The following is a 25,995-nucleotide window of genomic DNA, read 5'->3' on the forward strand; positions in this document are numbered from 1 at the left end:
GGTGTCCTTGGCCAAATTGACGATGAATGGGGGCTTCTGTGAATAAGTAACAGTAAACAATTAAGTAACAGTAAACAATTAAGTAACAGTAAATAATAATTTAAATCCCCTTTAGAGCATGACAACACACACACAGATGAAACATTCAATTCTCTATGTTTTTACTCTCTCTACAAAATGGCTTCCTGGAAAATTCTAGATTGCCAGCCAAAACAATCCACTTTCTCTTTTTGACCCCCCCCTCTCTCTCTTTGCTCAATGTACCAAGTGCTCCACGAATGTTACGGTCCAGCGAACGAGGCAGCAATAAAAATAAAAAAGCCATCTCCTGAATCCTAATGGAAGTGCATTAAACACTTCTTCGTGGCAATAATCATAAAACGGCTGTCGCAGATGTTGATCCTGTTCGATCTAGTGATTACTCTGTGCAGTTGTTTACAGGAAGGCTGTAAACGGTAAAATAAAAAAGCATGCACGTTAATGATAAGTTTTCACAAGCCCACATAAAAACCAAAACACTACCATGTATATGCAAGTATTATATTCAAATCACATAGGCACGAAAAACCGTGCACAGACATACACAGTATACCCATGCAACTATACAGTCGTACTCCTCTTGTTGCCCTATTACCCGCGACTCCTATTATCCGCGGCCCTATACTGCCTATTATCCGTGATGATGTCATTTCCCCCCCCCACGATTAAGTGGAGTACATTCATGGATGTCACGGATTACGGAATCCGCAATGTCCATCCCTCCCTCATCACGGCGGATAAAGTAGAGTCATACTCCTCTAATATTTGCGTATGGAGTGGGGGTGCGATGGTTATCGCACTGCAATGTGAACCCGTCCACCTGAGGTTTGATTCATGTTCCATGGATACTGCCAGTGGTGAGTGATATCTAAACTAGTCCTGGGTCCCTGCCTCTTGCCCTTCACCAACCCACACTGCCCAGTACGGTGAAGTGTGGTGGAAACAAACCCCGATGACCGACAGAGCAATGGATTGTTTAAAGGGTTTTTTTTATATAATTAATTGCACGGTATATTTCGTGTGGTGAGAATACTAAGATATTTCAAATAGATCTGAAGTTTTCGTGACTGCAATGATCCATACTCTTTGGTTCTTTCGGTAAAGTCACGTAGGTATAAAATAAAATAAATCACGACGTTTCGGAAGCAACACAAGCGTCCGTCATCAGGTGGGAAAGCCACAGCAAGAAACAAATTGCTGTATATAAATATAATATTATATAAATATAATATTATATAAATATTATCTCTTGTCACAAGCAGCTCTTTTGCCCACTACAGCAATTTGTTTCTTGCTGTGGCGTTCCCACCTGATGACGGACGCTTGTGTTGCTTCCGAAACGTCGTGATTTAATTATTTTTTATTTAATTTTATACCTACGTGACTTTACCGAAAAAAACAAAGTGTATATATCAAATTGTTCATTTGATCGTTAACACGTGCTCTATATATGTAGCAATTTATACCATGGTTTGTCACGTTTTGCCAAGGTTACCGAGTTCTTTAATGAATTAATTAATTGTATGATCTTTTGATTCTCCTCTTCTTTAAGACCAAATGAAACACTCGGTAATTACGGCCCTGCTTCACAGCACTGATGAAAGCATATTGCATGCAATGATGCATTCATTAGTAAGAACCCACTGTTCAGGCGTAATTGCTTTTCATTTCAAAATGCAAAATTAAACAAAAAAAAGGGCACTCGTACGCGTGTTTAAAGTTTCAAATATAGTTTTTTTACTCTTTCTCTCAATCACACTATGGTATTAACTGAATTGCGTGTTTTTTTGTTGGCAGCAGCCATATTTTAATTTACATCACCGTTGAGTACACATCTCTCACAAAGCCAAGGAAATATGCTAATTCATATAAAAAAAACTCAGAAAACAACCACCAGCCACTTAACCGTGGTTTTCAAAAGCCGTTGAAAGTGGTTAATTTTTTAAATATTTTTACAATGCACTTTCATTTAAATGTAAACAGTTAAATACGTTCTTTGCTCTATACGGCTGCATCTTATTTTCCTCAAAGGAAAAGAACCGCAGCAGCGTACACGGGTAACGTCGTCCGTGGCTTATTTGGTTGAAGTCAACTGGCAGCAGCAGCACCACGCTCCGCGTCTTAGAGAATGCCCAGGAAACGTGGCCATCGTAAAGTGGGCAAACCCTTTCTCGGCATGGCACATTCCTCGCCTCTGAACCTCCTCCTCTACAGCAGAGCGAATGCTAGGCGCGGGACATCGGTTGAGCCGTTCCATCTCTTCAGGGGCGAAGGAGGGGGGGTGTTTGCATCCATTATCTCCTTGCAGGGTCATCATCGACGTTATACGGGGCTAAATCACGCAACAACACAATTGGTGGGGATGCCAGTCATCCATAATGAATTGTGACAGCTGTTGCAATGCATAACATATGACCAGAGAAGCAATGGCCGTTAACAAACATAAAATAATAGATAAATATCCTGCAGAGGTCATAAGGTCAAGGTGAGTCTCCAATCATATGCAAGAGACACAATGTACCCGATTACAGATGGCCCTACCTGCCACCACGACTCTCTCATGCAGCATGCTGGTTATTGTAGATCATCACTAACAGCGATTGTACCGACAGTATGATGGTTAAAATAGGAAGTTGCAGCCCTGCAATGTTTTGCTTTTTCCTCCCAACTGGCAGAAGGGCCTCCAGTAGGCGAAAATCGATACATCCGCTCGAGAGGGTATTTTTAGGCCTACTTTTCCACACCAGCCAGACGTCTTGCAAGAGTGTGGGAGTACTCACACTTTACCCCACCACACGCGACCTGCCCATTGGTTAACTTTGGTGTAACCCATCGCTACTGCTGGGTGGAGGACAGACACGCTTGGTGCGGGGATGGGGTTGAATTCACTCGCACAACTGTTTCAGCTGCCGCAGCAGGAGGCCAACCGGCGACGTCTGGACTTCAAGTTCAGTGTACAGGATTGTTCTCAATAGCACCACGGGAGCCGACCGTTGAAAGTCTATGCAAGTTAAAAGGTGCATGTGTTTTGTGTCTGTTCAGGCGGAATAAATGAGTACTCTGTGTGGGTCAAGCAGCCTACTCATCACTTCGTTTATGGCTTCTTGATGCCTACCAGCAGACCTCTGCAAAAACCCATCACAGATGCTTCTTTCAAACCACCGAATATTTATCGAACCTGTCTCTTGAAAGCACAAAAAATGAATGTTCTTTGAGAGATAAAACAAACAACAGAGCTTCTTAGAATTTCGGTAAAAATAAACATCTCAATTTTTCAAACAATTGGAAAGAATGTAAACACAACTTCCTGCCAATTTACAGTGCATTCTTCTGTAAGCAGTGACCCTATAGCAGATACTTAAAAACATCCTTTATCCGTGGAAGACGAATAGGAGAGGTCCATATGTTTGAAATTTAACCGCACAATGCTCCACTATGCGTCGGGATTAAGTTGTTGGAGGCAGCGTCTTGAGATACCTCATTGGAATCACAAAACAACAACTTGTTTTTTTTTCTCGGGAGCGCCATACGCAGAACTCGTAGGGCATCCGGTGTTTGAAGAAAACAAATCTTCCAGCGTTTTAGTCTTTCCGCCCTTGGCCCTTCTCGTTCTCATTTATTCCACTGCCACTCTTGAAATAATAAACGCGCGCAACCTCAAAGTGAAAATGTAAAGGACTGCCCCTGTGACGGTTTACTGCCTTGGTCGGGAAGTTGGGATTGTGGTCTGGGATGTATGATACCTAATGGGCTAATTTCTTTGTTGTGATAACCAATAATAATACATACTGATTATTCTCTGCATATTCTCAGATCAACATAAATGTAAAAAAAATCATGGAAATACATTATGTTGATAATCTGTGAATAACCCAACCAATAATTATAGGTACTACATTTTCTCAGGTTAACATGATAACTTGTAACTTATACGACTACATTAACCCCCCTCTGGTCTTCGTACCTGATAGGCCCACAGTGATGGCATCATATTTACCCCTCTAAAACCCAAACAGGAGGACTTCTTAACAATTCTGGCTATCGCCTGATGAAGCTGCTAGTTCTAATCACCAGCAAAAGGTCATACTCGAATTGAACATTGTGTGGGTTTACTCTCCAACACGCCGGTGTGCTGAAGTAGTAACTAATTGGCACGTTTTGTTTTTGTGACAAACCTTACTGGTTGGCCGTGTCGGGTGGTGGCGGGTTTACATATTCGAAATCTAACCCAAATAATAAATTGTTATTATGGATATTGGTTGTGCAAACCTACGTGTTGAACATACTTTTTGTTGTTTTGCTATTAGTTTTGATACCATTTCTTATATATTTTATTTTGCTTGCTAGTAGGGTTTTCATTTACTTGGTAGTGGCTGTATATGGGATACGGTCCTTATATATAATTAATGTAGAGCGTTGTGGGATGCTATTACCATGAATGACGCTATATGAAATGAAAGTAGTATGATTAAGTATATAAAGTGATGTGTAAGCACAGACTGAAGATAACTTCACCACCTCTGGCATTTAATATCAGAATCTCTATTTAGACTGGAGGAATCGGATGAACAATGAAGCTCTTTTGCACGGATGTCCAGTAGGGACGGTTGAGAAAGTTACAACAAACAGTACAAAACCCGATAGGAGTGCAAAGTATAGGAAAAAGAAGCAAGTCAGTTAAAACGTTTAAAAAAATGTATAAGTGCAAACTGCATATCAATTCCTGCGGATTTTTCAACAATAGATCCAAGTTTGGGCAAGGCAGAAAAACAACAACAATCCCAGACCACAGCAAGACAACAACACACAGTCCCTCAATAACAATTTCACATTGAAAAATACTTCCCCTACAAGCTAGCTTAAAACATGTCACCATCGGCCATGCTCTATGCATTACTGGATGAAGGCCTCCCCAAGTCATCGGCCATCCCTCACAGGTGTTTGAGTCGACAATCCATCGAACCCCTGCGCACACGAGCTGATATCATTGCTTCGTCCTCTCCGCAGTGGCTATCACTTTTCCAAGTGCATTTTCTCTCTTCTGGGTGCCATTAAATGGCCACTTTGAACGTCAGCCACCATCGTGTCCAGCAATGTGCCCTGCCCAAGCACACTTGTTTTTTTCCAACCACCGACACTCAACGTTGTTGTCGCTCATTTTTTCCATTTGTTCTCCGATCCACATGTTTTGCTTCTTGGCTCTAGGTGTGATTCAAAGTTCAGTAGTCTCTCGATTATCCGGACTTAATGACGGGAAGGATAGTTCAAAATGGTGGGTAATCCAAAAATATCAAGTTTCCACGGATCTCTATGCCAAAAATTAACGATCACCGACGGATCGATGCGCGTGCTCAGTGATAAGACTTTTCTGCTCGCGCGCATAAGAGTCCGCCCACTAAGTGGATAGCAGTGCCACGCCAATCACCATCAATCAAACTCCGCACACTGTTGTAAACATATGCAACTACTGTACTGTAGAGGCGATCACGTGTTTTTCGGATCAACCGGAGCACATATTTGTTCGGTTTAATCACCTAATAAAAAGATCGAAGAATAAGAATGTTTAGCTATTTTTAGTTGATTCATTTGGGATTAAGGTGAAATCTCAGGTGCGCGGTTAATACGCAAATAGGATACACAGCCACGGATAATCGAGACTCTACTTTATGCAACTCTTCATGATGATTTTGTATACCTTTCAGCATTTGTTCCGTTTTCTTTGCCAGTGCTCACGTTCCCAATCCAAAGCAATGTGCCTAAAGAAGAACATTTAATTTATTGCATATTGCCTGCTATAACTTTAAACGTATATCATTTTGTAATGTTTTAGGTGTTGGCACTTTGTCATGATTATTCTTAATGTCAGAGATGGCCCATTAATTTTATTGACCGGAGATAGGGTTTTGGTCTTGACATCAGTCTGATTACTATTCCTGATGTTTAATGATATTCCAGATAGAAATACAGTAGCAATGTTTGTGAAAACTGAAGGTCGGTGTCATGTCGAGCTTTCGAAAAACTGCAGCCCTGGCATTCCATTATGGTTCACTTTTCCATATCATCCATGATTAACACACTGCACACACCTGATGATTGCTAAACGTGTTCCACATGACCTAGAGAGCACTTGTGATTAAAATTTAGACAAAGATCTTGTATGAGCCAGCATATAGGGTATCCCATACGTCTGGAATCAAAGGAAAATCACAGCTCTGTGTTATTGGCTCACGGTCTAGATACAGTCTGTTATATTAAACAGCTCCCTCCCTCTGACTCCGATTTCCTATGAGTAGAATTATCTGGACTCATTCTTCCTTACTCAGAGACATGTTGAGCCTACAAAAACAAAACAATATTAATTCGTTATTTACCCTATGATTCCAAACTTATGGGCCACCCTGTATATAGACATGTATTTACATGTGTCCCATTAATTCAAATTACGAAGCTCTCTCCACATTACAGGGCACATGTTTCGCAATCAATATGAACATACAGTGTCTAAAGATGTAATTCGCATTTTATTAATGGATATTTGTGAACATATAAAGGTTGACTGTGGTTGGTAGTGAGGACTTGAGTTTGGAAAATCCCCGGTTGAATGCCTCGTTTGACACAGCAGTTTCATCAATATTTATTTTTTACAAATAACTGATGGGAACTGTGTAAACCACAGGTGTGGAGGGCAAATAATGAATTGCCAATGAGCAACAGTCTATCATCTTCTGCATTAACTTCATATTTTTTCTATTTTTCATTGGTCCATTGGTGTCCCATTCAGGTCTTTGACAGGCCCTACTGTGCTTTCCTAAAGAAAATCAATCATCACGATGGTACGAATGCAGGCTCACAGCAATAGCTTGGTTATAAGGCCTACTTAGAGATGCTTACTTTAAGGATGTGGGTGTCAAGGGAGCTCAAGTGAGCAACACACTCAACGAGTCAGAGAGAGGGGCCCTTGTTTAAATTCTCGGTGCCGTCGCTGTGTGAGGAGTGTTCTCTGATGGTTGACATGTTACCCACACTTCTGTCTATTTCCCATGATGCTCTTTAGAGCCGCGTGTGACATGACAGTGCCAGTGTCTAATTGCACACCTGCAGTGATTTATATTCATCCTGATTCCGAGAATAAACAATAAGACATATTCTCCGAAATGTAGAATTTCTGCCAATTTCCTGTTTTTTATGTTTCAGTTCGTGCCCAATATTAAGAAAAACGAAGTCATAAAATACAATTTCACGGTATTTTTGGTGCAAGCAATGTATATTATTGTCGTTACAGCTTATGACAAAATCGCCCTAAATCCATTCCGTGTCATGAGATCATGGAAGCTAAGCAGGCTGGGGGACCTGCCGAGTACTTGGAAGAGTGACCACCAGAGCTGGCCCACTGTTGTCGATGCTGGGCTACATGAGGTGGCCAGCAAACAGCAGGGGTTGAGAGCCACCCCTTCCTACGCATTGGGGTTTTCTCCAGGTACTCGAGTTTCTACCGCCATGCCTTCTTTTTCTTCGTTGGCATGATTGATGTAGATGCAGAGCAACATCTACAATTTAACTTTCAGCCAGATAGCCGCGTAAGGAGCAGCGGAGTGCATCGCTGTGATGTCTCCTTTCACGTTTGTGGATCCGGGCATTGTGTCGTTATAGATTGTACGGTCTGTTCTGGATGACCATAGTTGGAAACTGGAGAGTTTTTAATCTTCCATTTGTGCATAAGCTATCCGCATCTGCCATGATTTGTGCGGATGCACTTTAGGGTGAACCTGGAGCTTCGCGGAAGATCAAATCCAGGAATATTCTGCGTTGGATCTATCGCAAGGTGTTTTTTGTGAGTTCTTTTGAACTCCATTCAGCTCTCCAAGCTTCGTCGGGGTTGAACTCGTATTGTTGAAGTGTTAAGCGCGTGGGTCCAAAAGGGCTTGCATGATTTCAAGCGATGGCGAGGGACGTTGTTGAGGTCCTGACGGATGTGAGGGCGACTGTTTTCCTCAATCCGCAGGACTTCCCGGGGGGTTGCAGCGTTGCGTCGGATGGTGGGGGAGAGAATGTGTGACAGCACGGGCAGCCAGGGTGCCAAAGACTCATTGATGGTGTTGGTCATATATATACCAAGCATCTTGAGAGTCAGTGAAGCTTTCCTGGATAAATAATTGGCTTTCAATTCACGTGGATAAATGTTCATCGTATTTTGCCAAGATGTTGTCCACACCTTTACGCTTTACTGGAAAAATGTAGTAAACGTGGATTGTCTTACTAAATAAGCCATGCACAAAAAAAACCGCGATGAAAAGCAGAGTTCAGAAGTGAAATTTGACCCCCCCCCCATATCAGTGAGATGTGAAATGAAGAATGATACATCATTCGGACACATGGCGACAGTTGGTCTGATTAGTTTTTGGCAGGTTAGGTGAATGGCAAACATGGCATTTCATTCACATTTCGCTGTATTACTTAAAACACGTTAAAACTCATCAAAAATGTTGTACATCTTTGAATGGGTTTTAGTTGTCTGTCTGTCAGTGAAATGCTGTATTTGTGAGCTAAAAGTAGCAGACGTTGATATAAATATACATGTCATTTGCTTTTATAATAGGAAGTCAAAATATTAACTATCTAAAATAGCCATTAACAGTGTGACAACAAAGCCATTCTTTTATGAAAGTTCTAAATTGGTGAGCACAAATATGAAATGAAGTGGCGGTGCACTTATTGTATTTATTATTTTCCTTTTTAAAATGCGTATTTAAAATATGTTTCAGGCACAAGCCCACCGCACACATAATTAGTGAAGATACATGGTGCACTTTTAGGGACAGCTTCGACAGAAGAGAGATGCTTGTAGAAAAACTTTGTGGGTCTGCTTCAGAAACACGCTTGGACCGTGCTTCATCTTCACCCTGGACATTCAACACCTTCCCATCACAATTCAGAATCAACCACCTTGATCACCGTGAGGTGATTTAGTCGACATGATTAGTTTGCTTATAACAACAACAAAACACACGCACAAAGGGTTTGTTGAATAATGGGAAAGTTAGATAAAAGAGACAGACATGAGATTAGCGCCTTAGTAAAGAAATCAATTCCTTTATTTATCCTGTTGAGGAACCATGGAGATGTGGTATCTCTTGTGATGGGAATTCAATGTAACTGTAGCTACTAAGGGGTAGTTTTATTATATATTTACAATTTTTACCTGCAAGTTCGCTTGTTTGCCCATCCTAGGACGGAAGCTGTAATGTTTACGGAAAAAAATTAGCAGAGTATAATTACTCTGTGTAAATTTAATGGCAGTGAATCTGGCACAAAACGAAGTCATAAAACACTTCACTGCATTTCACTGTAGCACTGTATTAATGGCATTGATTCTTGCTCAAAACTATGTCATAAAACACCTCACATCATGTCACTGTAGCACTGTATATAACTAACCTTCAATTTGTTGAATTTCACTGCTCTGATACTTTATTCTCTTCTGCTTTTGGTCGCTGGGGTTGAAATAAATTTGAATTCGATACAATATCTGGAAAATCACCGAGAAACGTGTATTTTACCATAATGTAGAAGGATACATTAGACTTACCTTTTGTCACAAGTGCTGAAAAAATAAATAAAGACACCAAATCCACTTTGTTGCTGCGTAGAATTATTTATTAGATTCACTTTCAATAAAGAAACGTCAAACTTAAAGCGAATTTGCGAAAAAAAATCCGCTCGACCTTCTGCGTGAGTGTAAAAATCCACCCTCTCATGAATATTAATGACGGGAGGTGCGGTATGGGGAGTGACGTCACACGTGTTACACACAAACAGATTTTCTTGGCTCATTATAGTAGTAATAAAAAAATAAGAATAGGTTTTACCCGTTCTGGCAATGAAACAGGTGTTCATATGTTCAAATACCAAATAGAAACCTTTTGCAAGGAATCAACATCGTAACACTTCCTGTTTTATAGCCAGCAAGGATAAAACCTATTCTTATGTTTGTAATTTGCATCTATTCTAACTCTAGCCTCCAATGCTGTCACTAGTTTCCACTCACAAACATGTGGATTGAATATCGTTCTCGTTACGAGGTGGTCAGTGTGCTTAGCACTGAGACAGTTTTGTGTCAAGCCAAAGGTTTGATTTCTGCAGTTGTCCTATCGTCTTGGGAATTAATCAATAATATCACCAACATCGGCCCTTCAGCCAGCCCCACCGCTGGCTGGACAGAGGTAGCTGGATTTAAGAAGCATGTCGATTTAACAAACATGCCGATTTAAGCAACATTCCAATTGGTTGAAACTGCAGCATCCCAACGCAGTCTGCTGTGCTGTGAAATGGCTGCAATACAAACCTGTGACAATATAATCAGCGCAGTCGGTTCTTGACTGCTGTTTTGATTGTGCATTTTTTTATGCGACCAAGTGTGTGATTAAGCTTTCAGTGTTGGAAATTACTTTTTAAGAATATATTGTTTTAAATCCACTTTGCCTGTGTGGTTTGATATTTATCCAGCATTACTGAGTTTAATCAGTTTGAAATGGAATTTAAAATTATGGCCAGTCCAATGACACACATTTGAAAACACAATCCGTGTACAGTGCAAAAACGCATGCTAACGTATGAGCCTCGAGTGTTATTTATCTTTTATTTCATTTAATTAGTCATCGTCTTGAGGGCTCACTGTGCCTCCAGCGATATTTACCAGTTTAGCAATTTAGTAATTTATTATTAATTGATTCATTTTCTCATGTGTAATGCATAAAGGTGCAAAATATAATAAATGATCAATACATCATTCAAAGCTGTTATGATGTGAGCTGTCATCCCAAGGGTAACAATGCCACTATGTAGAAGGCCTCAATTTGTCCTTGTTGGGTGGGCCCAGAATTACATCTCTTCTCAAACTGGAAGTTGTGGTTGATGTCGAGGTACTGGTCACTCCAGTTTGAGAGGCACAAGTGGAGCCTGCTCCGCGTTTAACTGCGTTCTATCTCTCTGTGCAGGACAGGACAATCGTGTCCACATTCAAATCAGTGTTGACCGAGGTGGCCAGGTGGCTCACATGTCTGGGCACTCTGCAGAATCAGATTATTTACTTTTACTGGAGGAGGAAACCGATGAGCTATGAAGCTTTTTTTCCACAGATGTCCGGTAGGGGCATGGGGTCAGAACGTGACAACAACGAACAACACAAAACACAATAGGAGTGCAAAGTATAGGAAAGGTTAACAAATCACAAAAAAATACAAACAAAACTGAACTATGTTTTATTTTAGCAGGTAAAGCCCACTAAGCTATGCGCTTGTTTTGCAGAAACGACCTGTCCACAAATGATAGCTCAACAAAGTGGCTTATCATGTGGACATTTATAGTAGCCAAATAATCGAAAAGCATGTTTCTAAATGTAGAGGGAAAAACTGGAGGACGCGGAGAAAAAAATGATCACGCGACCACGGGGAGAACATGCAAACTTAATATACCGGGCAAGGAAGACACCAAGACCCTGGGTTCGAATCCAGGTTTCAGCCACCCACAATTCAACTGGGTTCTCACGTGTAGTGAATTGTAGGTAGATGTTTGTGTGCTGAACAATATTTGCAGGGCATTTAAAGATGTGGCCCTTGTGAAGATAAAGAGGTCTGTTGGAGTGATTTGAGAAGTAGTTGTGTGATGGTACATTCGAGGTATGCACACTGACACGGGCTGATGTATTGCTAGCTGTAGAATTCGAAATGGAAATTTCTCCAACTCTTGACATGCCTCAAATGTAAAAATGGAATAAAACTGACAGAGGAAATAATTAAATATTTCCCACATTTTGCATAAATGGTTTTGCTCAGAGGCCAAAAACATTATTCTCTATGCACACTGATTTAAAAATGAGCAATCGCTTCGCAGCATTGCAACATATATCTCGGATGGAAATAAGTTATAATGATGGTTCTGTGCCAAAATTCACAAGATGGATAAAAGCTGCACATCAGAAGTCACTTGTAATAATATCGCAACATTTAAGAAGGTAACCCAAATTGCTTTCTAAGGTGGGCGCAGGCAATCTCTGACACTTTGTGATCGGCAATAACTCATAAATTGCCGGTGACTTGAATCTGAAGGAAAGTATGGAGTGAGCGAGTGGCTAAGCAACATTACGTCATCGGTTGTCTGTGGCTCGGAGATTCCAAAACAGTCATTTTACAGCTCGTAACAAGGCACTAAGTGTTGGTGTTTCAAATGTCGTAACACGTACACTGCTTTCTGTTGGATCTGAGCTCTAATGTTGTGCGTCTTGTGTTGAGCACACACCTATGAAGGTCCTGGGTTTCAGCCCTTGAGCAGGCAACTGTAAATGTATTATTGTTCCAGCCGGGTGGAACGATTCTCCCGTGTGATGCCTGAAATGGATCTGCGCCTCTCATCTCATTTGCAAAATGGCTGTAAATGTAAAAACAAAAAACAATTAACTTAATGCTGTATTGGAAATCTCTAAGTGACCAATAATAGGATACATGCTCTAGAAATCTGGGTTAAATAAAGAGCCCATTGAATTGGCTTTTAAAATCTTGTAATGTCTCTGCAAGAGATTATTGGTGCCGTGCTGTTTGTATTTCATTGATTTGTGCACACTTGAAAAAAGAACAAATCAAATAGTGAGCACACACTGCCTGTGTACATTCTGTTCATTTATATAATAATAATAATAATTCACAGGCTGTTATTTTTCAGTCATTGATGGAGGAAGGCCTCCCCCAATCCACGGTCAGTCGTGGGGGATGTTTCACTGCGCCGCATCCCCTCCGTGTAAATAAACACGTGCAACATATAGAACACAGAGCCTGTAAAATTGCTATGTAAATTGTGTTAAATTGTGGCTAATTGGAAAATTCCAATTATCTGCTGTAATAACTCCAATTATCTAAGGTTTGGGTTTATGCGCAAAATTGGTTCATTTCTATGATCTTCCAGCACATCATCACGAACAGCTGGATTTCTCTTGTGTGTAAGTGTGCACGTGTGTGTGAGTACGCACATACATACACACATGCACACACAAAGCTAAAATTACCAACCACACTTCTGCCATTGTGACTGATGCAAATTCATGGTTTTACGGTCCTTCCAGGCAGGCCCAATTAGACCAATCACCAATGCTGGTCATATATGCGGCTCACTTCCCTGCTGTAGAAATCCAGGATTAATTAAAAACAGGCTCCTGATGCCTGGTCTAATGTGTTGGCACAACAGTTGCCTTCAAGATATTCCTTCTGCCACTCAAATTAAATAGCGCCTTTACTTCACGTGAGACATGGACAGCTAGAATGATCTGTTCTTTGCATTTAAATGAGTATTATTTTGGACTGGTACCCCCTTTATAGTGCATCTAGTTTATCTGAAATTCCATTTGGTGACCAATTTACACAAGAGATTGCAAGCCAGCATTATGATCTTGTGAGTTCCAGTCCTGGGGTTATTGCTTTCAACATACTGGAGTTTTTCTTGGATGCCCTAAATTTGCTGGTCTTCGCTTATTCACCGATGGATTAATTCATTCATACCCTTGTTCCACCCCCCTGACCCCCACCCTTTCTGATCCATCTAAAAGTAAATGTATATATGCACGTAATTTTACCATGGCCAATTTGTGAGTTGATAAAATGACGTGTGCTGTGCAGTAGTCCCTCGGTTAACAGTGACATCGGTTCACGGTTTTTCGGCGAACGTTTTGCCTCCCATAGGACCCCATGGTTTCGACTAACGTTAACATTTTGTTCTAGATTTGAAGCTTTCGTGACGGCAAGGATTCATATTCTTAGGTTTTTTTCGGTAAAGTCACGTAGGTAAAAATGTAAAATTACTTTTATTAATTAAATTTTTTTTTACCTACGTGACTTCACCGAAAACACCTAAGAATATGTTAACATTTTGATTAGCGGTATGCTTACGTCATGCATGCGGGCGCCAATTTCGGCCAATCCAAGCACTCGTAAGTGATCTGAGCCATGCCCTCACCCAATCAGCGACGCCCATTTGTGAGCGTTTATATCTCGACTGGCTTTGTTCACATTACTTCTTCTGTTTTGGCAGTGGAAATAGCTCTCTTGCAGACACAGTGATTTTTACATATTTTTCAACTTATAAGTGAATTCGATTGACAGATATTTCGGTTAACAGTAAGTTTTTCGTGGAACGGATTACAATCGTTAACCGAGGGACTACTTTATAAGGAGGGAAGCATCCCCAGCCTGTACAACTAAGCATGTCAACAAGTGAAAGTCCAGAGAATTGCTGGTCAATAGTGGAACGGCTGAATCCATTGCCAAGGTTTCCCCTATCAGGCCAAGTTGCTGTTGCCATCACTCGGAATATTCAGAGCAAAGGGTCGGACTGCGGGACTGGGCAACCGGACTTTTCTACCATACGCCAATGCTGCATTTCAGCCATCTCTCACTTGGCCCAACCTAAGTCATCTGGACTTGAACCAAGACAACAAATTGTTGAAGTTAGGCTGCGTGTTTGGTGGCAGCACTCCAGGACTTGGCTTGTGAGGCAAATGCCGATGTGACAGGGGGGTTACACAATAACCTTGTTTGCGATTTGATTCAAGAGCTCTTTTCACTTTTTACATTGCAGTGGACGTAGCGGCCTCTAGTGGCTGAAGGGGTCACGTGAACCCATAACGTTCAACATACCAATTTAAATACTGTACATGAATCATTGCATGTGCAAAATAGATGAATATGTAATGAGCTAAGAATCTATATTCATCGATGAACCGATGTATCAGCATACTCCTACTACCACCAGATCATATCATTCCTCAGCGGTTAAACGTGCGGATCTGTTTTAAGATATGCCATGGTAAACCATAGTCGTGTTGTACTGATCTTATTGGTGATGGTGTACCATAAACAACATGAGGTTACTTTGGATACAAGATACCGTCGTGCATTTATTTGATAATTTACCTCACTCTGGGTCTCCATGAGTCCGATGACCAAGGGGAAGACCACAGACCGAATGGTGGGATGCTGTTCAGACAGATCTTACAGGTGGCGTGTCTACAGTGCAACGGTTGCTTGATCTGACGGAGGGGTAGAGAGAATTGGCGAGGTTTGGTGGCATTAACGGCTTTGGCCATGATGGAATTTTGAACTTGACCGCTCATTAAAACACGTAAATTATCACACCAACAAGAAGGGCCCCATCATTTACAGAGATATCTCCTACGAATAACATCTGGTAATCAGCAGTGTTTATTTAGCATGTCTGACATTCTGATGATCCCCTATGAAAGCGATACTGCTCCAAGCTTTGTGTGATTAAAACACATTATCCTGGTAAACATACGTCTAGAAGCTCGTTATGCAAAATAGACCTAAACATTTTCAACTGTGATTGATTATCACGCAATTGTGTAATTATATACTATTATAATGAGTCATGGGCAATATGAATTGGGCAGTTGTGTATTTTTTTCAGTTTTTGTTTGTTTGTAAGTGAATATGTTGTATTATAAATAAAATAATTTGTTCGCAATTGCTCGGTGAAAAGAAAAATGCAATAAAATGAAACCAGCATCATAAGACATCAATAATACTTCATTTTCTTTGGAGAATAACTCTCTAAAGGGGTTAAAAAGACATTCAGCCTGTTGATGACAATTGGAAATGATGGATTTACACTCCAGCTGCCACATCTGCGCCTCAGATTCCTAGGATTTACAGTATCTTTGAAGAGGTGGGTCTCCGAACTGCCAGATCTGTGGGATCTGTCTTCTACCAAACCGATTTCACAGCCCTTTATGATGCGTAATGGCCCACGGACTTAGCGCCGATATCTATCTAATCTCCGCCGCCAGGGAGGAAACACAAACTGTGCCTGTTACTGCGTCAAACACCCAAGCCGTCCCCAGTTTTTCACCGCGGTATAATCTACCCTGGGCTGCGCAAAGCCTAGCAGGGAGGTACAGTGTGTGCATTTCATGCCGGCCGAGCTGGGTTGTCCGCTCAGCGATCACGGAAATCTGCTCATGCTAAGGGCGCTAAATGCCCACTCTCGTCTTATCACCGGTGGCGGTCTCCTCGCCCGAGCGCTGAGCGAATGCATCGCATGCGGTTGCGACGTATTGCGGTCGGGTGAAAGGGTTTGAGGATTAAGCGTGAGTTCCGTTGTGTGCCGCGGTGCCTTCTGGCCTCTTTTGTCACATCACGGGTTTGTGTGCACTGAGCGCAAGTGTGTGTGGCATCGTGGGCCAGTGATGGGATACCCACAACAGCTCATGTTCATCGGTGGCCATAAGTGGTGGGGAAATTCCACATTCATACGTGTTTAGCTTGGAAACTGAACTTTAATTTGGAACAGAAGTTTGCAGTGAACTTATCTCTTCATCATAAACCAGGAAAAGCTTAAACGTGCATTTCCAAAGCCATTTGGAGAGACCTTGTGGGAAGAGTGCACGCACATCAGATCACAACTCTGACCCCACAGGTCAAAAGTTTGCATCCCACCACCACACCGGCACATTTTAGTAGCATGTTACAAAGGGCTCTGTCTGCCCTGAAATTAATTCACAATTGCATTTTAAATATCCCACGGGTTGGCCATTGCATCTAAGTTCAGTGGGTCCCTATATTGAAGAATAAAAAATGACCTGCAACTAAATTACGGGCTGTGTTTCACTGTACCCTGATTAGTGGATGTTCCGCCTTAACACATGGTGAGCATGAATGCAAAAATAGAAATACGATGACGATGATTGCTGCTGCTGTGCACACAAAACATTATTTTCTTCAAACCAGATAATTTAACTCCACAAGGCACATTTCTTCTTTGGAGATATTTTAAATATGGAGCCTCTGGCATACACACCAAATTTTCCAGGTAATACGCTTACGTAAATTATACACATCATGGATAATGTTCACATTGCAAAGTGAAGATGTTTTCCACCTTGGCACGTAGAACGTACTTTCGTCAAAACATATAACATTGTGTGCACAATTTAATGTTGAACAGGAAACGGGGGGGTGTATCCACTGACAGTGAGTATTTTTGGAATTGAATGAGCTACAAATCTGACCTCCTTCACATGCGGCCGATTTTGAATGAGCGTGTCCCAAAGGGCAACAAACAAAGATCCCCCGTATAGCCTTGACAGACTTTTGGGGCAAATGCTGTGTAGGCTATACAGGGGATGTTTGTATTTTTGCCTTCGTAGTAGTCAGCACACTCTGCTTTGAACCCAGTGACCCAAGTTCAATTCCTGCTCACGGGCCGACATCAGTGGTGCATTTTCGAACCAGTCTTGGGCTTCCCTAGGTCTACTCAGCGTTAAATTAGTAAAGCTGGTGTGGTGTATTGACATCACCACTGGGAAGACACATGTGACCAGGTATGATGCTAGCCACATCACCCTCTTTTGTGTACCACGTTGGCCTTTATATGTGCTTGTTAACAGTTTTCATCCCAACAGTGTGTGAAGGCTATACGGGGGATCTATGTCTTTATATTAGTTTGGGGTATATGTATGTTGAACTTCTTTCACACCGTATGGTGTAGGAAAACAAATTGTATTGTGAAGCTAATAATTTAGTTTCCATTTCTGATTATGTGCAACACCAGTGCCAGTTTTTGTATTGCCTTGGTTTGACTCTCCCTTGGGTTGATTCAGTGTAAAATTATTACCTGGCGCAGTGTGCCTCTGAACATTAGCCCTGGAAAGAGTGGTTTTGCCAGCACCAGACATCACGCTGCCAACACCAACCTCAATATGTGCCATGCTGGCATTAAAGCTGCTTGCTAGTAGCACTTGCCATGCCACTCTGTAAGTACTTTGAAAGACCAAATGTGGGACTTTATATATTGCTGTGTATGTATCAATGCACCAGTACGTGTAAACATTGTATAAATGGACACACAGTGAATGTATGGCTAGAAATTTGACAGCTGTTGTTTTGTGGTGGTTGAATTCCTCATTTTGACTCTTAATAACAACTTCACAATGCAAGCCACAGCCTAGGCAAGTTTCCTCATGTTTATAGGAGTAATATGTTTAAAAAAAATTCATTTAATTTTTCCCCCCTTCAAAATGCCAACAAACTAGTCCTGACAAGCTCACATTCCTGTCACAATGCTCTCGGATATTTTCATAACAAACCCACAATGTTCCATGTGTGTAAAATTCCATTGTGTGTAGTTTATGTTTTATTATCTCTATGTTTTGATTATATTTTGGAACCTTTGTTATGGAAATACTGGCAACCACCTAATTTATGGCCTGTTATTGTGACAACGGCAACACTGGAGTATACAGTTCTTCTCAGATGTTCATCCATCACGATATATATTTAGGGTCCCTTTTACGTGTTGGCAAATGTTACATTTTGCTTGAATATTGGAAAAATCATGATAACGGTAAAACAAGGTAAAGGCGCAGCTCTGCAATTGCTTGTTCACGCCACTGCTGGCAGAAGGGCCTCGACTGATGGAGCTCCAGAGAGCCCTTCTAGAGGGTAGTTTGGCCTAATCTTCCACGCTGGCCAAACATCTTGGATGAGGCCTTGGGGCTTGGAGGTTCAGGCAGGGGGCTGAAGAAACTATACTTGCCAAGTCACGGTGGCGAGATGTGAATTCCCTCGCCGGGTATACAGGAGGTCGTGGGTTCAATTCCGACCCTGACGCCTGTATATTTGGAGTTTGCATGTTCTCCCCGTGGTTGCGTGGAATTTTCTCTGGTTTCCTCCGGTTTTTCCCTCCACATTTAGAAACGTGCGTTTAGTGTATTTGTCTGCTATCAATTTCCATGTAATAAGCCACTCCAGTGGGCTATTATTTGTGGCACAGGTCACTTCTGAAAAATAATTATGTAGCTTAGTAGTGGGCGTTACCTGGCAAAATTAAAAACAAATATTGCAATCAATGCCCTGGCAAAAACCATGCCAGTGTCTTACACGACCGGGGTGTCGGCAACCAAAATAACAAGAAGAGACATTTTTTTTGCGAATTCGGTCAAACACTCAATAATTCAAGAGCCGCAGTGCATGTGAATGCGAGACAGTGGTCCTTAATAAACAACTGCCAAGAAGCAGCCCTTAAAGAGCCGCATGCTGCAGACCCCCTGTTCATGACCAACAAATGGTACAAATCACCAACGCCATTTCATCACAATCGAGGTCGCAAAGCGTATATCTCACTCTCACGATGTTCAACGTGACACCACGCAAGTCACGTGACATTTGCCACAGCATTATTCTAATTGGATTACTTGGAACTGGATTGGAAAAATGAACATGCTGCATATTCACAGACATAGCCTGATACCCACAATAAACATTTTACTTACCTATGCATGTTGAACTGTGGGGATGCTGCTGATAGTGTATATAATGTGAGCACACTGGAGGTCAGTTGAGACAATGGGTAAGTTATACTCTTTGGGTATTTCGATAAAGTGACATAGATAGAAAAATTATTTTTAAAAAATCACAACGTTTATATTTCTTCTGCCTCAGCAGTTATCCTGCTGTATTTTTTTCACCTGAAGATGATTGCTTGTGTTGCGATCCAAACGTCGTGATTTTTATTTTTCTATCTACGTGATTTTACCGAAACACCCAAAGAGTATGAATTCCTGCAGTCACGAACGCTTTAAGTCAATGGGTAAGTTTATTTAATCCCCCTCCCCACCAGCCGCTACCACTGTCCACTCAGCAGTATAAATGGGGACACCGCAGTTCATGCTCAGGTCATGCTCGAGTGGGGTAAACTGTGGGTACTCGCACCTTTGTCGAGATGTCTGAGCAGCGTGGACGAGGCGACCCAACCACTCTCTCGAGGGGCTTCTCTTGTGCTGCCTCGAGTGGAGGCTCTTCCATCGGCAGTGACGTGAGCGAGGAATTTCATGGCTGTAACAGTTTCACCTTTTTCACCCTTCCCACCTTTTATTGCGGCGTTACTTTGCCACAATGCCCTAAAACTGGAGATGTCTTTGCGTTGTGTCAATATGACACAGGCATTCTTATTGTTTAGCAGTAAAAAAAAAAGCGAAGTTTCTTTCAGCTCAAATGAGTGCGGAGTGATGGTCGTCTCCCGCTGCAGTGGCGGTAATTCCACATTCTCTCCGCAGGCACAGCAGGACGCCCAGTGGTAATGTCCCCCGAAAAAAAAAATTGTCCGAAATGTTTTGACCCTGGAGCGATGGAGGGATGAGTCGACGCGCAACCGAGGATATGAACTCAAAACCTTTCCGCTTGTGAGCGATGCACTCCAACCACTGTTCTACGTGGCTGGATTACCATATAAATGGCCTGCAGATATTAAAGGGAATGTTAGCACTCTATTTTAAATGGTCAGAGTAGTGGCACGGTGATGAGCAAAGTGCGCTACTGAGTATAATTTCCTAGGTGATGTCTAACGTCAGTGGCGAATTGGTTAGTTAACCGGTCCTGACCCACACCCTCATCATCAGCGACACGGACCAGCGCAATGAATTATCGTCACACAAACCCCCATAGCCCACGTCGTGGGGAGGTCAGCATCTAGAGCAGATTGACAAAGGGGGGGGGGGGTACATCACTATGCATTATGTTAATATATGAAGCGAGGTACAACAGTAATTCACACAACGTATGCATAGTCACATGTGCATAAGGATGCAGTGTATGTAGAAATGCATAGCCACTTTTAAAAACAATTTTATTGTAAGATTAATTTAATTGTTTCGCCCAATTCGCGATTCTGATGTTGGCTTACCAAAATATAATTTACTAACACTTAGTTTATAGCATCGTTACTGGGAATATAGCAATTGAATGCATTACTTGATTTAAAACATATATTTTCCGCCCACACATATACACATCATCAAAACATGCATATCGAAACTAATGAGAGTCAAATATAATATATGGGACCATCACATGTCCGCCCCGACCAGTTGAACTTCTTTCGCACCGTACGGAGCCAACCGTGCTGGATCGCAGGTTTGGTATTAGTGCACGGTGTAACGTCTCCATAGTCATCCTCTGCTGCGCCCTCTCTGCCCAATACCTCGGCCACCAGAGGGTCGGATACGCGGCGTTTGTAACGTCCCCATGACAAGGCTCTTCGGCGACTGGGATGAGTCTGAGCTGCCGGGTCACTGCCGTCGTCCAAGCTCTCGCTCCCAATTAATTTCATCAGTAGCCGGCAGTGACACTTCGTCTGTGTCTCACTGCAATGGACTAATGACGGATGTTGAATATTTTTTGTCGTTTGATCGGCACCCCCCTTGTAACGGCTTTGCCTTGCTGCATTGCTTGGAGAAGTTGTTATGGCTATTATCATTGTGATTTTTCATAATTATATGCACATTATGAAAGTATGTTTTATTAGGCTGATGGATTGAACAAGGCAGGACAGGACAAATTGAGACAACGCAAGCGAGACTACAAATGAATGATTTTTTAATCAGGCATTGACCCAAATTATGACGATTTGTCGAATCATCGGAGACCACATCATAACATGCCTAGTCAGGGCTCTGAACAATCAATTTACCCGCCCAACATGTTTGTTTTTAAAATACAGTTGCTGAGGACAGGGCCCAAAGGCCCAATGTGCCAAGTGTCCAGCAAGAAACAGCAGCCATCAACGTGTTTTACTATATAAGAGTCAACACGTTTGTTGAATTCAGCACAGTTGTAAGAGGTTCGGGAAAATTTTGAAGGCAGATAATTACTTAGAGCGAGAGGAGAAGCAGAAAGAGAGGTGGTGTGGCCTACAGTGTGGTGAGTGAGTTAATGAGTGACTTGTCGTGACCTGCAGTGTGGTGAGTGGGTGGGTGAGGGTGTTGTTGTGACCTGCAGTGTGGTGAGTGAGTGGGTGAGGGTGTTGTTGTGACCTGCAGTGTGGTGAGTGGGTGAGTGGGTGAGTGAGGGTGTTGTTGTGACCTGCAGTGTGGTGAGTGGGTGGGTGAGGGTGTTGTTGTGACCTGCAGTGTGGTGAGTGGGTGAGTGGGTGAGTGAGGGTGTTGTTGTGACCTGCAGTGTGGTGAGTGGGTGGGTGAGGGTGTTGTTGTGACCTGCAGTGTGGTGAGTGGGTGAGTGGGTGGGTGAGGGTGTTGTTGTGACCTGCAGTGTGGTGAGTGGGTGAGTGAGGGTGTTGTTGTGACCTGCAGTGTGGTGAGTGAGTGAGTGAGTTGTTGTGACCTGCAGTGTGGTGAGTTAGTGAGTTGAAGTGACCTGCAGTGTGGTGAGTGAGTGAGTGGGTGAGTGAGTTGTGACCTGCAGTGTGGTGAGTGGGTGGATTAATGAGTGAGTTGTGACCTGCAGTGTGGGGAGTAAGTGAGTTGACGTGACCTTCAGTGTGGTGGTTAGTCACAGTATGGATGAGACAACTGGTAGACCGAGTCCTCAACATTGGTGAAGCAAGCAATGAATGCATTTTACAGGGACAGTAACCACGGCAGTAGCGCTAGTGGAGTAATTCGAAGGCGACTCATCCCTTTATTCAATGCTCTAGTCATGAACAAAATGGCTTTGCCATCTTTTAGCCATAATATGATAAATCAAAGAAGCGTCACCAAAAATCTAGCAACAAAAAAAACCCCAAGCCTTGCACACGCAACCTCACTTATATTCATTCCTGTGAGACGTATCCTCACGGGCCGTTCAAACACGGAGGCGTACAGAGACATTTGCATGCACGCACGCCTCGGCGCTCTTAGAGAGATGCACGGGGGGTGCTCACGCACACGCGCGCGCGCGCGCGCACTCCGAGTGGTGAGTTGGACGCGCGCGTGGCCGAGGCACGGCTCATGCGCACGTGGAAACAGGTGTACGAAACGACGCAGCGGATAGATGTTCATGCTGCGAATGAATATATATATTACTCTTTGGTTCTTTCGGTAAAGTTACGTAGTTAGAAATAAAATAAAAGAAATCAGGAATCAAATCACTAAGTGATTTTATTTATTTTATTTCTAACTACGTGACTTTACCGAAAGAACCAAAGAGTATGGAATCCTGCAGTCACGAAAGCTTCAAATCAAGATATTTGTATATATATTGTTAAATTAATGTTTCATTGCCCTAAATGGGTGGGATTGTCGCCTGCTCGCCGATTGTATTCATGAAGGGGAAGCTGCGAGCGCTGCTCTGCACACAAGGAGTTGGGGCTCTGTGTGTTGAGAGGCGGCAATCGAAAGCGAGTGCAATTCCACGCTTCGCCCGTGTGCCCATTGTTGGCAAAGATGTCAGCTGTACAGGTTTCATCGGGGCTCTTTGCGCTCTGCAATAATGCGACGCAGAACGCCTCGTTTAACGGTGAGCACACTGAACTTTGCTAAACCAGAGACCTCCAGTTCTATTCACTGGCGTCACAGTTGAAACAGCGCGTGGTCATTTTGTTTCTTTTTAAATCCCGCCACTGCATCTGTCCACTCAGCAGTGTGAATGGGTTACACCGCGGTTAGTAGATTGGCAGGTCACGTGTGGTGGAGGGAGTGTGAGTCCTCCTAGTTCAACTAAACTATGAGCTATATAGCTCTTTTTCAGTAGCGAACTGGCCACGAATGATAGCCCAACGAAGTGGCTTATTACGTGGATATGTTTAGCAGCCAAATACTTTAAACGCATGTTTCTAAATGTGGAGGGAAAATCCGAATCTGGAGAAAACTCCACACGACCATGGAGAGAACATGCAAACTCCAACCATGCAAACTCCAAACAAACAGGCGTCAGGGTCGAGATCTAACCCACAACCTCCTGTATAGCAGGCGAGGTAGTTGACATCTAGCCATCGGAGCGCCCCTAAGGGGCCGTCCATAAATGACGTCACGCACCTGGGGGGGGGGGGGGGTCAGACATTTGTGAGGATGTGTGACGAGGGGGGGGGGGGTTGAGAAATGTGGCGTCACATCAAAATGCGCAACTTTAAATAAATATAGACAGCACGTTTTACTTAATTAAATATACGTTTTAATAAATTCTCCTCCAACATCAGAGTGCAGCGCCACATTAAATACGCACGACAATGACAATAGTTTAAAGCGATTTGAAGCATGTTTTATATTTTTTTGGGGGGGGCAGAGCTTTGTGACATCATATTTGGGGGGGGTCTGACTTTTGTGACGCCGTGTGACGACGGGGGTGGGGGGGGGGGTAAAAAATCGTCCAAAATCGCGTGACGTCACTTATGGACGGCCCCTAAGACGACGCCTGACCAGTGTGGAAGAGTAGACCAAATACCCTCTATAGGGGATCTCTGTCGCCCTTATTCCAGTCGTTGTGTGAGAAAGAAACTTAAGGGCTGCCCCTTTATCTCTGTATTCAGGAAAACCTCATTGAATCTCGGGACCTTTTAAGGAGGATCCTGCATGGAATATTTTACGGAGTCACTTGCAATAAAGTTTGCAGGTGGTAATAAACCAGAGCGCCCAGGGAAAACCAGCGCAATAGGCTCGATTCCTGAAACTGCATTGAATAGTTGTTTTTATTTGTATGTCTGGTATTTGTGCTATTATTTTAACGCAAGGATATCATGAAGGTGCTGTGCTTAACACATGGGGCATGGTATATTAGTAGGGAGCGATGATGTTACGTTGTCTTTATCCACTTGAGCAATTTATGGGTACATTTTCAAATTTTGAAAAATTGACACTGGGACACGTGGCCGACTATTTTTTTTTATAATGTCACGGGATCGCAAGCAGTCACCGTTAAGCATAAGGGAGATCTTTGTTGGTTGATACACTCACACTATTAATCAGGGTGCGTGTCGGGTTCACACTTCTGCAACAAGCGGAACACGCGATGTGTTGACGACCTCATCTGGTATGCAGGAATTCATGGGTTCAATGCCGACCCTGACGCCTGTATATTTAGAGTTTGCATGTTCTCCCCGTGGTCGTGTGAATTATTCTCCGGCTCCCTTTGATTCCCCCTCCTACATTTACAAACAAGCCTTTAGAGTATTTGGCTGCTATACATTTCCACATGATAAGCCACTTCGTTGAGCTATCATTTGTGGCCAGGTCGCTTCTGAAAAAGAGCTACATAGCTCAGTGGGCCTTACCTGATCAAATAAAAATAGTTTAGTTTTTAGTGTTATACTGCACGCCCATGTCCATCAGATCCATTTTCAAGCTATTGGATGGCAGGCATTCATTACCACCATTGCCAGTAAAAGCACCTTCACAACCTATCCAGATAACATCGATGAACTGACGGGACACTGTGTGTATTTTATTTCAGCACAATATAATGGCTCGTAATTGGTTATTTCACGTTTAATACGTAGGCTTTCGCGACCAATATCATCCATAATACAGGGTTTTTCGGTTAGATCGCGTAAATATATAGTCGAAATGTCATACTCAGATTGTAAATGTTATGGCTTGGCTGTCCAACACACAGGTGTGCTGTACTAGTGACGAATTGGCCACGTTCTGTTTACGTGACAACCCTTACTAGTTGGCTGTGTCGGTGGTGGCGGGGTTTAACAACATATTTATATATTTACGCGATCTGACCCAAAAAAACCTGTATGATGGAGTTATTTCACGGCTGAAAACAAGGCATGGCTACCTCTGGTTGGGCATTGCAGAGTATTCTCATAGTTCACTACATATAAAAAAAACCTGACCTCTGATGTTGCTTTCAGGTTGTACCTTGTGCTGGTTGGCACGATGCCCAAAGTTTCACTCTACGTGCTGGGAGTTTCTTCAGGAATTGAACATCCAGTTCGGGAGCGAAACGTCAGACATTATGCCGACCGACGCACGGTACGACCCATAAGCACATCACAGAGCTCATACAGCACACCCGCGGAACCCTTCGCAGTCGGATGTTGACACCGCCCAAAAGGGATTGCCACGTTTGTGTACACAGCAATGAGGATCGCAGTTTGTATCATGCAGAATAAACGCACCATATGGCGAGAGGCGTACTGTGTACCATGCTCATTGTTCGCTTCGTGCGAGCTCATGAT

General features: G+C 42.7%; 1 long non-coding RNA gene across 1 annotated transcript in view; it reads left to right on the forward strand.

Annotated features, from left to right (window-relative positions):
- The window catches only part of LOC144936740 (uncharacterized), a 106,944-nt gene that overhangs the window by 45,352 nt on the left and 35,597 nt on the right, over positions 1-25,995 (forward strand). Inside the window, exon 2 of the long non-coding RNA XR_013637462.1 lies at positions 25,669-25,789. This is a non-coding gene — a long non-coding RNA (uncharacterized LOC144936740). The remainder of the gene's footprint in view (positions 1-25,668; positions 25,790-25,995) is intronic.

This window comes from Lampetra fluviatilis, chromosome 17 (assembly GCF_964198595.1).
Source record: "Lampetra fluviatilis chromosome 17, kcLamFluv1.1, whole genome shotgun sequence".
Taxonomy (NCBI): domain Eukaryota; kingdom Metazoa; phylum Chordata; class Hyperoartia; order Petromyzontiformes; family Petromyzontidae; genus Lampetra; species Lampetra fluviatilis.